The 12,455-nt window shown below is 44.0% G+C and overlaps 1 long non-coding RNA gene across 1 annotated transcript in view; it reads right to left on the reverse strand.

The window, feature by feature from the left end:
• Nucleotides 1-12,455, reverse strand: part of LOC148901784 (uncharacterized) — a 49,454-nt gene that overhangs the window by 16,137 nt on the left and 20,862 nt on the right. The window contains exon 3 of the long non-coding RNA XR_016117923.1: nucleotides 12,332-12,413. This is a non-coding gene — a long non-coding RNA (uncharacterized LOC148901784). The remainder of the gene's footprint in view (nucleotides 1-12,331; nucleotides 12,414-12,455) is intronic.

The following is a 12,455-nucleotide window of genomic DNA, read 5'->3' on the forward strand; positions in this document are numbered from 1 at the left end:
ACCCTGTCCTCAAATTCTAATCTGAGATCCTAAACCTTTTTTTTTGTAATCCTAATTTGAAAACGTAATGATATAAAACTTGCAAGGACACAGAAAGAATGAATGAACCAGTAGCACAGGATGCTGCGCGCCCAACCTTGCTCGCCTCTCAAAACCACGGCAATAAAACCTTGAAACTCCGGCCTTCGGGGGTACATCCAAGTACAATTTCACACACCCCCACCTCCTCGAACCGTCACCTGAGCCTCCCAGACAAATTGGAAGCATTTTGAGAGCAAGGCCAAATGCATTTGAATGGCACCATTCCTAAACAAAGAAAACCCAGAATGCATAACAAAGTCTCAGAACTACAAACTGTGATCAATAAAAAGATCAAGTTCAAATTAAACGATGAAACCAAATATTAAAATTCAAACGTCATTAATGAGCGGTTTTCAAGAGGTTGTCCTCGATCACCAATGACAAGGTGACACGAGCGACTAAAGGCGTTGATTGAGTGTTTTTACGTTATGCCACTTTCCTGCATCAATTGCTAAGTAAGCTACTTCTACTATCAGAAGTGGCACGCTGCGTCTTTCAGAGTAAGAGCATGAAAAACGAAAACCTTTGCTACACACAGGTTCCTGATTTCTGTCTTTTTTAGGCTGGAAACATCGCCACAATTGATTTGAAGTGAAACAAGATGTGCTTTTATTTTAAAGTTTGTAACTGCAACTGTGTTGAGTTTTGTCTTGATGCTTGGGGCATTTTCCTTTCAGTTTTGTGTTCGGCAAGTGAAGTGCACGCTCAATGGGATTCAGGTCAAGTGAGAGACTTGGCTAGGATTATTGCCTTCGGAAACTCTGTGGGTGCTTTTTCGGTATGCTGCGGGTTATTGTCCATCTGTACTGTGAAGGGCTATACAACGAGTTTTAAAGATTTGGCTGGATATGAGCAGATAATCAGGTTGGCCCAAACAGTTCAGAATTCAAGAGCGAGTCATCAAGAAATATAACAAAAGCACTTCTTTTGGCAACCTCACATGCAAACTTGGCCTGATGTGGCAGTACAGTATTTTTTGGGTAAAAAAATATTTTAATTGATGTCCAAATAAAATGACACTTTGTTTTCATTTATATTGTTCCTGTTGTTTTGTATATTACATCACTATTAAATTAGAGCTGACCAACCATGTTAAGTGGACCTTTGACTTGTGAATTGAAAAAATATTATGCCCTCTAAAATACACTTGACATAGATAAAAGCGTCACAATGATGAAATTTAAGTGAAAACAATTCTAGGACCAGATTAGTAACACTTGGAGCAGATCTCAGGTGTTTTCTCCACAGTTGAGTAGCTTCAAAACACAATTCTGCTTCACTGTTTGCCTGTGGAAACCCTCAATAATCCTTACATCCGACAAGCCAGTATTTGGTTTCCCATCACGACAGTGATGTACGTGAACCCCAAAGGCCCCTCCCCGGGGCCTTCTCTGGTGGACTTTGGGACTACGAGACTACGAGAAGTGATTTCTGACTGATAACTCATTCCTCCCCTCTCCTCGATGGCACTGCGGGGGGAAACCGGAGAAGATGAGCGGGACATCCTGTGTTGGGCACCTGAGTGAACGCCTCATCAGGCTGGAACAAGCCTTGAGAAAAAAAAATTACTCCATCGGGACTTTGGTGCGTATCAGATTATGGAATGACATAATTATTATAATAATAATAATTATTATTTTGATTATTAGCATTATTATTGTGACTGAAGTAAATAAAGTATTGTCCCCCATTAATTTGACCTATGACCTGTACCAAGATTATTTTAGCAAACAAAATCAGTAAAACAAAAATTGTGTGGGTGTGGGGGGGGGTCATTAACTTTAACAAAATTAAATTAACAATGAAACTGCTTTATAAAAAGTGAAAATTGAACACTGTGTTTTCCGGTGTGTAAGGCGGGCCCAAAAGCCTTGATTTTCTTCAAAAGATGCCCTTTATATGTGAAGTAATATTGAGCTACAACATGTCTTGCAATTACTGTCACCAGCCACCAACTCCACTCAACCCCCCCTGAAGAAAAAGTAGTGCGTAATCCCAGCCTCTATTGTAGCGCCTTATAATGTAGTGTGCCTTATATTTGTAAAACTTTTTTCATTCATTGGAGGTGCGCCTTATAGTCATGTGCACTTTATATGTGGATAAAGTTGGAATCTACAACATTCATTGGGGGTGCGCCTTATAGTACATTGCACTTTATACACCGGAAAATACGGTAATTTTCCGTTTACAAAACTAACAAAAACTAAGTTTAACTGTACCAGTTACCAGTGTTTCATCTCTGTCATTTAATGTGCGTGATCTGAGTAGGCCTGACAAATATTTTTTGGGGCAGAAATCAAAACAGGTAGATGCGCGGGTTCGTTGTAAAGTCCATCATCAAAAGATTTTTTTTCCACTGAAAAACATTGTGTGGACGACTCCAAACATTAAAATGCCAGTCTAACACAAAACGGCGCAATGGCCTTCAGTGAATGTCCTTTTGGCTTCACATGTTCGCTGTTAGCCGAAAGCCAAACTTGACACTTTTGCTCTCCATCAGTGACGAGACCCCCGTCTTGGTTCTCCTCCTCCTGATCATTAATGGGCAATAGCGCTTCATTAGAGATAAGTGGGACAATGGAGGCCCGGATCACGCTGAACTCTTATCTCTGGCCTCATCTGCAGCCCGTGGTGTCTCTGTCAGAGGATGTTGTTTAAGACCAAATCAAACATTCAAACATCCTGTGGCACCATCCCGGCCTACGCACATAGTGACATGCATGTGCAAACACACCTTCGCGCAGCACTTCCTTATGGCACTTCACACTTGGCCGATGAATGTCCTCTGGAGCATGAAGATGTTTGAAGTCACACAGCACAGGTAGGAGCCAGTCACGTGATGTCGCTGTATGGTGGAATCTGCACATCTTTCAAACCTCATTCTATGTATGTGCGGCATAACCGGTAAACGCTGCTTCACCTTGTTTGCTTTCAACTCTGGGCTGCACAAATTGATACTCCTGCCTTGTAACTAATGCTCGAAACATGAATCTTAGACTACTTCAATCTGTTTTAAACCAACCAAACATTGAGACCCTAACTAGAAATCGTAAAACCTGAAACAAAAAACAACTTGGAGAAAGTAACACTGGATTGAAAGAGTTTCTAAAAATATAACTATAAACTCTCACCATGCCTTAAAACCCAAATTTGAAAACTTGAATCCAAATCTACCATTTGCTTTTGCAAGCTCTAAAATGTGATTGTCATGCACATTAATGTGATGATTCACTGTCATTTTTCTGTTAAAACCGACTTCTGTAAAAATCTGTGATGAGCTATTCACAAGCAAGTCTCACGTGCACACAAACACACACACCAATGGCTTCCATGGTGGGGAGGAAGCCAAAGTGCAGGCAGGTTAATATCAGGGAGCACTCGACAACAATAGCGCGTTATGAGGTGCTGCGGTAGTAATGAGGTCTTTGTTGGGACGTTAGTGCGCGGCCGCATCCCATCATTACTCAGCCTGGGAGACCACTGGCCTGTCGACATGGCAACCGTGACTTGACTGAGGCCACGAGCAAGACCTGAATCTCAATGCCCTGGCCAACGCACACAAACAAAGAATGTGGGTAATGGAGGAGGAAAAAGTTTTACAAGCGAAATACTCCAGAAGCTGAAGGGGCAAGCGTACTCAGATACTGTACCGTAGTGGAAGTATCGACACTTGTGTAAAAAAAATAAGAAAGAAAGAAAAAAAGGGGGAAAAATGAAGTTTAGTACATAGGAGAAGTAGTAGTGCCTTAATTGCACCACAGGTGAACTCATCGTTCTTATTTGATTCAGAATTTTTAAAGTTGAATAAATGCAGTAAAAAGTTGTATATATATTGGATTGGATTTGCCTTTATTAGTCTCGCAGTGGAGAGATTTACATTTCACAGCAGCAATGTGATGAAAGGAATGAAATTCTTCTTTTCCTTTCGGCTTTTCCCTTCAGGGGTCGCCACAGCGACTCAATGTCCTCCATCTATCCCGGTTTTGTGCAAACTCTTCTCTCACACCAGCTACCTTCATGTCCACTTTGACCACATCCATAAACCTCCTCTTCGGTCTTCCTCTCGGTCTCATCTTCAGCTCTGCTACCTCCAGCTCTGCTTCCTGTTTTATCTTGAGTGGCACTGTCTCCAGTCCAAACATCATGGCTGGTCTCACCAATGTTTTATACACTTTCCCTTCCATCCTTGCTGAAACCCTCCTATCACACATCACACCAGCCGCTCCAGCCTGCCTGGACACGCTTCTTCACCTCTTTTCCACAATCCAACACATAAACGCAGAGTGTAAGATGCTGGCAGGGAAAGCCTACATGGAGCGCCATAACCAGGTGTCTGGCATAGTCTACAGAAACATCTGTGCGAAGTATGGACTGGAAGCCCCAAGGTCAAAATGGGAAACACCTCCCAAGGTAGTAGAGAATGACCGATCAAAGATTCTGTGGGACTTCCAGATACAAACTGACAAGATGATAATGGCCAACCAACCAGATATCGTGGTCAATAAAGGGCATATATATATATATATTCTACCCAAGTATATATATATTCTACCCAAGTATATATATATATTCTACCCAAGTAATTGACCAATAAACAGGTCAGTAGTTTTGAGTTACACACACACACACACAAAACACACACACACACACACACACACACACACACACACCTATCAAATGAATGTTCACTGTAGGTATGCAGTGTTGTGAGAGTCATCCTGCAGGTTGTCGGGTGCATTGGGTCAGCACCGAGCGGTCAGCAGCTGCTGTCTGGCCGAGGTCCCACCGTTCCCAGGCTGGGGTGGGTAGCGTGCTCGGGGGGGGGGGGGGGGGGGGGGTCTAATTGTGGAGCAGGGGTGGCAATGGTGTTGGCTGGGATCTGGATTGACAAGCCCGTAATAAAATCAGGCGCCCTGGATGGGATGTGTGCGGCCCATTGTTCCTCTGGCAAGGCCCAGGGCTGCTGTTTACTTTCTCCCATATGCATTATTCAACGGCACAGGAGCCCTGGGTAGGGTGGGGGCCGTGTGTGTGTGTGTGTGTGTGTGTGTGTGTGTGTGTGTGTGTGTGTGTGTGTGTGTGTGTGTGTGTGTGTGTGTGTGTGTGTGTGTGCGTGCGTGTGTGTGTGTGTGTGTGTGTGTGTGTGTGTGTGTGTGTGTGTGTGTGTGTGTGTGTGTGTGTGTGTGTGTGTGTGTGTGTGTGTGTGTGTGTGTGTGTGTGTGTGTGTGTGTGTGTGTGTGTGTGTGTGCGTGCGTGTGTAAGGGGTGTACTTGGGAGGTATGTGGGCAAGAGATGTGCTTGGGGGCCTATTTAGGGATCCTCTTGCTCTTGTTTTGTTTTGCTAATTTTCAATTAAAATAAACCATCACTGGCCACTGCTTTGGCCAAGAGGTAGACAGAGAATGACAGCGAGAGGAGCTGAGCATAAACACATCAGAGAGAAGCGATAGATGGATAAATTTAGAGTAATAAGGCAGATATTTGGTTTGTACGATTAGTCCCCCAATTATTCCCCACAAGAAATAAATTTATGACAAATAGACACACATCCATAAATCTTTCTCCCTTTCAATGTTTGAAAATAATTGTTTTAGTTGTTCATTTCAAGGATGCCCTGCTGCTGCCCATGTTAAAATAGCAGTTTGAATCTTAATATTTACCATGGCGTTAATGCTAATTTCAGCTAGCCTGTCTAGGTTGTTTCACATTACATGTTAGCATTAGGCTAATGGACTTTTGTTATCATAGTAAGGCATATGATTTGATTGTTAAAAATATACTGTCTTTGCAAAATTCTCTCTTTGTTATTGTCGGCTATGCGGTTAACATCGCAAAGGAAAGTTATACGGAGAGGCGTAACAAACAGTTCTCCGCTAACAACTCTGCATCGGTGTGGAATGGCCTGAAAGCAAGAACAAATTAGCGTTTACCATCACCCCAAGCAGTGTACAACAATGGTCTGGCTGATGAGCTAAATACATTCTTTTGCCGATTTGAAAAGGACACCCCCATTTCTCTAATATGCCCACCATTACCAGAAACTACCGTATCTCCGCCCTCTGCCCGACAGATCCACGAACTGGACGTGAGACGGCTGTTCAAGTAGCAGAAGATCAAGAAAGCTGAGGGACCTGACAGCGTGTCCCCCTCCTGCCTGAAAGTCTGCACTAACCAGCTGGCTCCAGTCTTCACACGAATCTTCAACAGATCCCTGGAGCAGTGTGAAGTCCCATCCTGCTTCAGTCTACTATCGCCCCAGTTCCAAAGCAACCAGCATCCTCGGGATTGAACGACTATAGACCTGTTGCTCTGACGTCTGTGGTCATGAAGTCCTTTGAACGCCTCGTGCTGTACCACCTAAAGAACATCACCGGACCTCTGCTAGATCCTCTTCAGTTGTTGACACTCTGACGAAGGCGGAAGTATACGCCGAAACATGTCAGGTATTTGAACATCCCCAAACTTCTCCAGCTTGGTGTGTCCCCTACGATCTGCCAGTGGATCCTCAGCTTCCTGACAGGACGGAACCAACAGGTCAGACTGGGAAAAATATAATCCTCAACACGAACCACGAGCACTGGAGCCCCGCAGGGATGCGTCCTCTCTCCATTGCTCTTCTCTCTCTACACAAACGACTGCACCTCAACGCACCCAGCTGTCAAATTCATAAAGTTTGCAGACGACACCACAGTCATCGGTCTCATCAAAGACGGCGACGAGTCTGCGTACAGACAACAAGTAGACCAGCTGGAGCTCTAGTGCAGCCGTCACAACCTGGAGCTGAACACGCTCAAGACAGTAGAGATGATGGTGGAGTTCAGGAAACATCCATCACCACAGCTAGCCCTCACACCATCCAACTGCCTCGTGTCAACCGTTGAGACCTTCAAGTTCCTGGGAATCACAGTCTCCGAGGACATGAAGTGGGAGGTCAACACCAACTCTATCCTGAAAAAGGCCTAACAGAGAATGTACTTCCTGAGGCTGCTAAAGAAGCATGGCCTGCTACAGGAGGTGCTGCAACATTTCTACACGGCTTCCATCACCGTTTGGTTCGGGGCCGCCACAAAAATGGACAAAATCGGACTTCAATGGACAGTTAGGACGGTGGAAAAAATCATTGGCACCGCCCTACCCACTCTCGAGGACTTGCACACTGCAAGAATCCAAACTAGGGCGCGGAAAATCCTACTGGACCCTCCGCACCCTGCCCACCACCTTTTCCAGCTATGCCCCTCAGGCAGGCGCTAGCGATCCATGCGCACCAAATCCAGCAGACAGTTAAACAGCTTTTTCCCCCAAGCCATTAACTCTTTGAACAGTAGCCCAAATGGAACTGTATAGTGCCTCTTTGCAATTTTTTGATGATGATACTAGTGCAGCGTGTTCGACCGGAAACAAATTCCCTGTGTGTTCGACATACTTGGCAATAAAGATGATTCTGATTCTGATTCTGATCAACTCAACTTCAGTGTCTCTTTTATCTGATCTGGCAAGTTTGCCTCGTTTGGCCTGACACGTGCAGGTCTGGAATGTGCCCCCCACATAAACAGGGTTAACTGTACTTTGAGATTTCATTCCATAAGTTCGAGGAGGCACCTCGGAGGATTCCCATATGGCAGGAGAAAGTGCGAACAAACCCCCAAAGACAGTGGCCGATTCCCGGAATGACTCCCTGAGGTCATTAAAATGAGGCCAAACTAATCAATAAATCCAGTGATGGCTCTTCTCTTTTCAGGCGCTTCTTTCTCATAGGAGGGGGCCCAGCTAGGCTTGTTTGTGAGGTGCAGGGGACAGATGCGGCGGCAGTGCGATGGAAGAGGCCACTTAGGGGGTGTGTGTGGGGGGGGGGGGTCGTACGAGCCGGGTTAAAGATTCACCGCACATCTGTCACTCGAGGCCGGGCGGCAAGCGGCCGCCTTCCCCCGCTGACAGCCTGCCGGCCTGACCGACGCCGTGTCATCTACCTGCGGCTCTGCTGGGCTTGACCATCTGCCTGCGCTTCGCATCTTCTGCTGAACGCCAACTGTTACGCTCTGGAACATTCATTATGTACACCTGCAGGGTTTTTATGTTTATGTATTGGTTTATAGGATTTATTTGTTTTCATTGTGTTTGTTGATTCATCATTTTGACATTGCATATTGAATTACTTTTTTACTTTTTTTAATGTATTTGTATTTATTTTGCTCTTTGCTTGGTTGGTTGGCATTGGGTCTTTTTTTAAGGAATCTAAGTTGAGTGTGTACTAAAGTAGGTTATTTAGTTATAGGAGGGGTGTCAAAATAATTTTTGTCACATTATTGGGACAGTTTTTATGGGCTTGCGAGACATATTTGATTACCCCTGGATCTTAATACATATAATGTACAGAAAAAAGATGGACGACTCATTTTAAAATAAATAAAATATTGCTGGCCCAATATTTGAATGTTGTTATTTATTACATTCCACATTTTGGTAAACAATTTAGCAAACACTGATATGCTTGGTTTGCATTCGCAGGCCACGTAAAATGATCGAGGGCGGGGGGATCAGGTCTGTCCCCTGGGCCTTACATTTGACATCTGCATAATCTGTTACGATACAATCAAATACATACTGATTTATATAGCGCTTTAACAACAGCTGAGGCTGCAACAAAGCGCTTAACATTGACAGCTATCATATAAAGAAAATACATATATAGTTACATCATGTTATATAGTTATATCGTGATGCTTATTTTGAATTAAAACAAAAGGTAACTTTAATGAATTCGTTAATTTCACGCTGTGTCCATCACCACGCCCGAGGTGAGATGGGAACGCTTTCTTAAGGGGGAAAAAAAGTCCAAATGTGAGCATTTTTTTCCAAAGAAAACCCCACATCTTTGTTCTGTATGTGTATTGTACTGTACTGGACTGTTGATGCGCAATTAAAAAGCAACTTGAAACGCAGCGTTTTATGGCAGACGCGTCCCGCCAGCGCTGGTGTCCACTGAGTGTCAGCGTGAATGTGTTGGAGGGCCTCTTAGCTCGGCTGGACACGCTCGGCTCCCCCCGCCGGGTGCAGGTGAGTGCTCAATGCGGCCTTCAGCACCTGCCCTCTTTGTTCCCTTCTAGATGCTTTTATGGTGTGAGGTAAGGGGGGGGGGGGTGTGAATAGTGGGGGGTATGGGGGGAGGTGTGTGGGGGGATTCTCACAGCCCTCGAAAAAGCAGGGTAAGGTCCACTAAACTAGCATGCTGCCACCCTGGATGAAAACAAAAGTCTACACACCCCTGTTTACAGTAAATGCTCCTCGTTTGTGACATACAAATATTTATATGAACTGTAAAATTAAACTTGGAAAAAAATAAAAACATAAAAACATATATTTTTGAGAAGGTAGGAAAGAATGGACGACTTTGATAATGTGTTATTGCTGTTCCAGTAGGCTTTTCCTGACATTTTTTGCAGTCACATCTCACAATACAACTTGTGGCCCATCGTCTTGAATCGATATCTAAATTCAATAGGGAACATGTTTTCAATGAGAATCAGAATCAGAAAGCCTTTAATCATCCCACAATGGGGAAATTTGCAGTCCACACCAGCAATTTGAAAGGGGATGGGGTGGGGGTTGAAAAGATAAAAACAAGATATTCTAAGCTTAATACAAAATGACAGAAGACTGAGGTGTGTACTGTAAAGAATGTTTCAAGAATGTACAAGAATGTTTCAGAAACAGCTGTCCATAGTGCATGTATAAAAGAAAAAGCATATTGATATACCTATATGTAGCTGTATTGCATCAACATAAGTTGGCTGTGCTATTTACAGTACAAGAGACGAGGAGTCCAGATTTTTTTTCAAATGCTCTAATTACCTCATTCACTGCCAGACATGTGCAAAAATGTGTCCATTCCAGTGCCAGGGTTTTAGTCATTGTCACTCAAATTCCACGACCCATAGAATATTGAGTTTCAGGACTACTTAAACATTCAGTACAGCGTAAGAAACTTCTTCTCTCCTCTTTCATCAGAAAAAGAAAAAAAAGAGTTAATTCCTAAATTATATGGGTCTGGAGTTATCTGAGCTTGAAATGGGGGCAGCTGTCCAAAATACAATGTATACAATGCATACAAATTGGTTTATATGGCGCTTAAACAACAGATGAAGCTGGAACAAAGTGCTAACATGGAAAGAAGGGAAATGCTACAACCTTGTGAAAAAGAAAAAACATTGCCAGAAGCCATGGCCGGCGCTTTATTGGCAACCAAGCATGAAAAAACTAAATGACGCTCTACGTCATATCTTCAAAATTTGTGAATGGCAGCAAATGAGTACAAAAATGACTGTTTTCGTCAAACTCACGTGAGGCCATGAAGGCTACGCTGCGGCAAATCGTTTGAGTTCGCAAACAATAAGGCGCTAAGCCGAGGAAGCAGTTTCACCTTGGCGGCCTCGAAATAAGCCGCACGTATCAATGTTTAATTCATACGATTTTCTTGGCTATGAAATGTGGGTGATAAGACTCAAGCAAATTAAGGCGGTAAAAGGAGGAGCATAAGCACAGATCGGTTCTTTGAGTGGGAGCATCTTAGAAAGCAATTACTGGACAAGAAATAGATCATTATTTTTTTAGAAGGGTTGGGTTGCTGATGGAGGAGGAGGGAGTGAAGGGTGGGAGTAGGGGGAGGTGGCAAAGGTGCTTGCTCAAAGATGGTGGGGGAAGGAGGCTTTTTAGATTGAGGAGGGAGGGCACAATAAAGACATAATCATCTCGGCTCAACTTTTTTTCCTATCCAACTTTCCGATTTTAATTTGCCATCTGTGAAGTGGTACCTAATTTACTTTCGCCTCGTCCCCTCAATGCTCTATTGTCGGCAGCGCTCGGATTCAGAGCTTCCTCTCTTAGCTCACCTCGGCGTGAAATTGGTTTAATGAAGCTGAAAGGTATGGCCCTCTCACAACACTGCAGATTCCAGTGACACTGCCTGATCCACACACATACACACAGATCCCCCCAGATGAAAATTTATAACATACCCCTCAAAAAGATCTCACATATGCATATTCAGTGGACAATTCCACACCGATCGGTTTGAAGCACATCAAATCAGCCGAGGACGAGGTTGTGTTGTAAAGGGTGCTTAGAATCGAAAAGTAAGTATTGGTCAGTGCGCGTAGCCTTCCTAAAGACATCTGTTTTTAGCGCTCTGTCCTCTTTTCTAATTACTTTGCAATCCAAAAAGGCTAGTTAGTTCTCTTTCAATTCCTCGCAAGTAAATACGTCTGTGTAAGCTCTCAGTCATACAGGAGTGGTCCATCGATGAGAAGGTTTCTTCAGCCGTCATCTGTACAAATTTGAAGGTTTCGGACGTTTCGCCTCCTATCCAAGAGGCTTCGTCAGCAAACTAAAGTCTGACTGGTCGTATCGGCCCTATTTATATATCCTTAATGTCCAGCCATGGTGGCGCCGGACACAGCTATGATAGGTCCCTACTCTCAGGTTGGGGGGAGCAGAGGACCACTCCCTGTTGCCCCACTGATTGTTCCTACATTCCTGACTAACGACTGGCCCATTTCCCCCACTCCCACCGGTATCACCTCATCAGCATTACGAATGTTGCCTAACCTGTTTTGCCTAAGCAGGCTATTGTATGAACGATCCAAATTGAACCTCACCCCACCAGACCGGTTTAATGAAGGATTTAGTTGTTTTATGAGAATCGCTTCTTTTACTCCCCTTTCAAACTACTATGTTCTTTCGCTAAGATTTTAACCTCATTGTCGTCAAATGAGTGGCTCGCAAGTAAATGTTATATTGACATCTGAGGTGATCAGTGAAGGATTGAATTTCTTGTTTTTTAATTATGCCAAAAATATCGTCCACATATCTAAACCAGTGTCTAGGTTTTGTCCCCGGGAAGGATGTGAGGGCCTGTTTCTCCATCTCTCCCATGTACAGATTAGCCACTATGGGTGAAATATCCTGTGTGGGAATTTCTACACTCATCATTTTGAATTCATAGCGAAAAGCAGAAAATTCTCGGCTCATATTTCAACAAATTAAAGTAACAATGGGGTGACATTAATCACAGTTCAACTGTGTGTGTGTGTGTGTGTGTGTGTGTGTGTGTGTGTGTGTGTGTGTGTGTGTGTGTGTGTGTGTGTGTGTGTGCGCGCGTGTGTGTGTGTGTGTGTGTGTGTGTGTGTGTGTGTGTGTGTGTGTGTGTGTGTGTGTGTGCGTGTGTGCGCGTGTGTGTGTGCGTGTGTTTTCGCACCTATCCCAGTCCTGCGATGAAAGGTGTTCTCCTGTTACCTGTCCCGCTGGGCGCGGCTTCTAATTGGGACGGGTAGGAAGTCCTGTGGGATTATAATGTGTATGTGTTCCATTAATATGATCCC

Source organism: Hippocampus bargibanti, linkage group LG02 (genome assembly GCF_051943395.1).
Source record: "Hippocampus bargibanti isolate YZ-2025 linkage group LG02, ASM5194339v1, whole genome shotgun sequence".
Classification (NCBI taxonomy): domain Eukaryota; kingdom Metazoa; phylum Chordata; class Actinopteri; order Syngnathiformes; family Syngnathidae; genus Hippocampus; species Hippocampus bargibanti.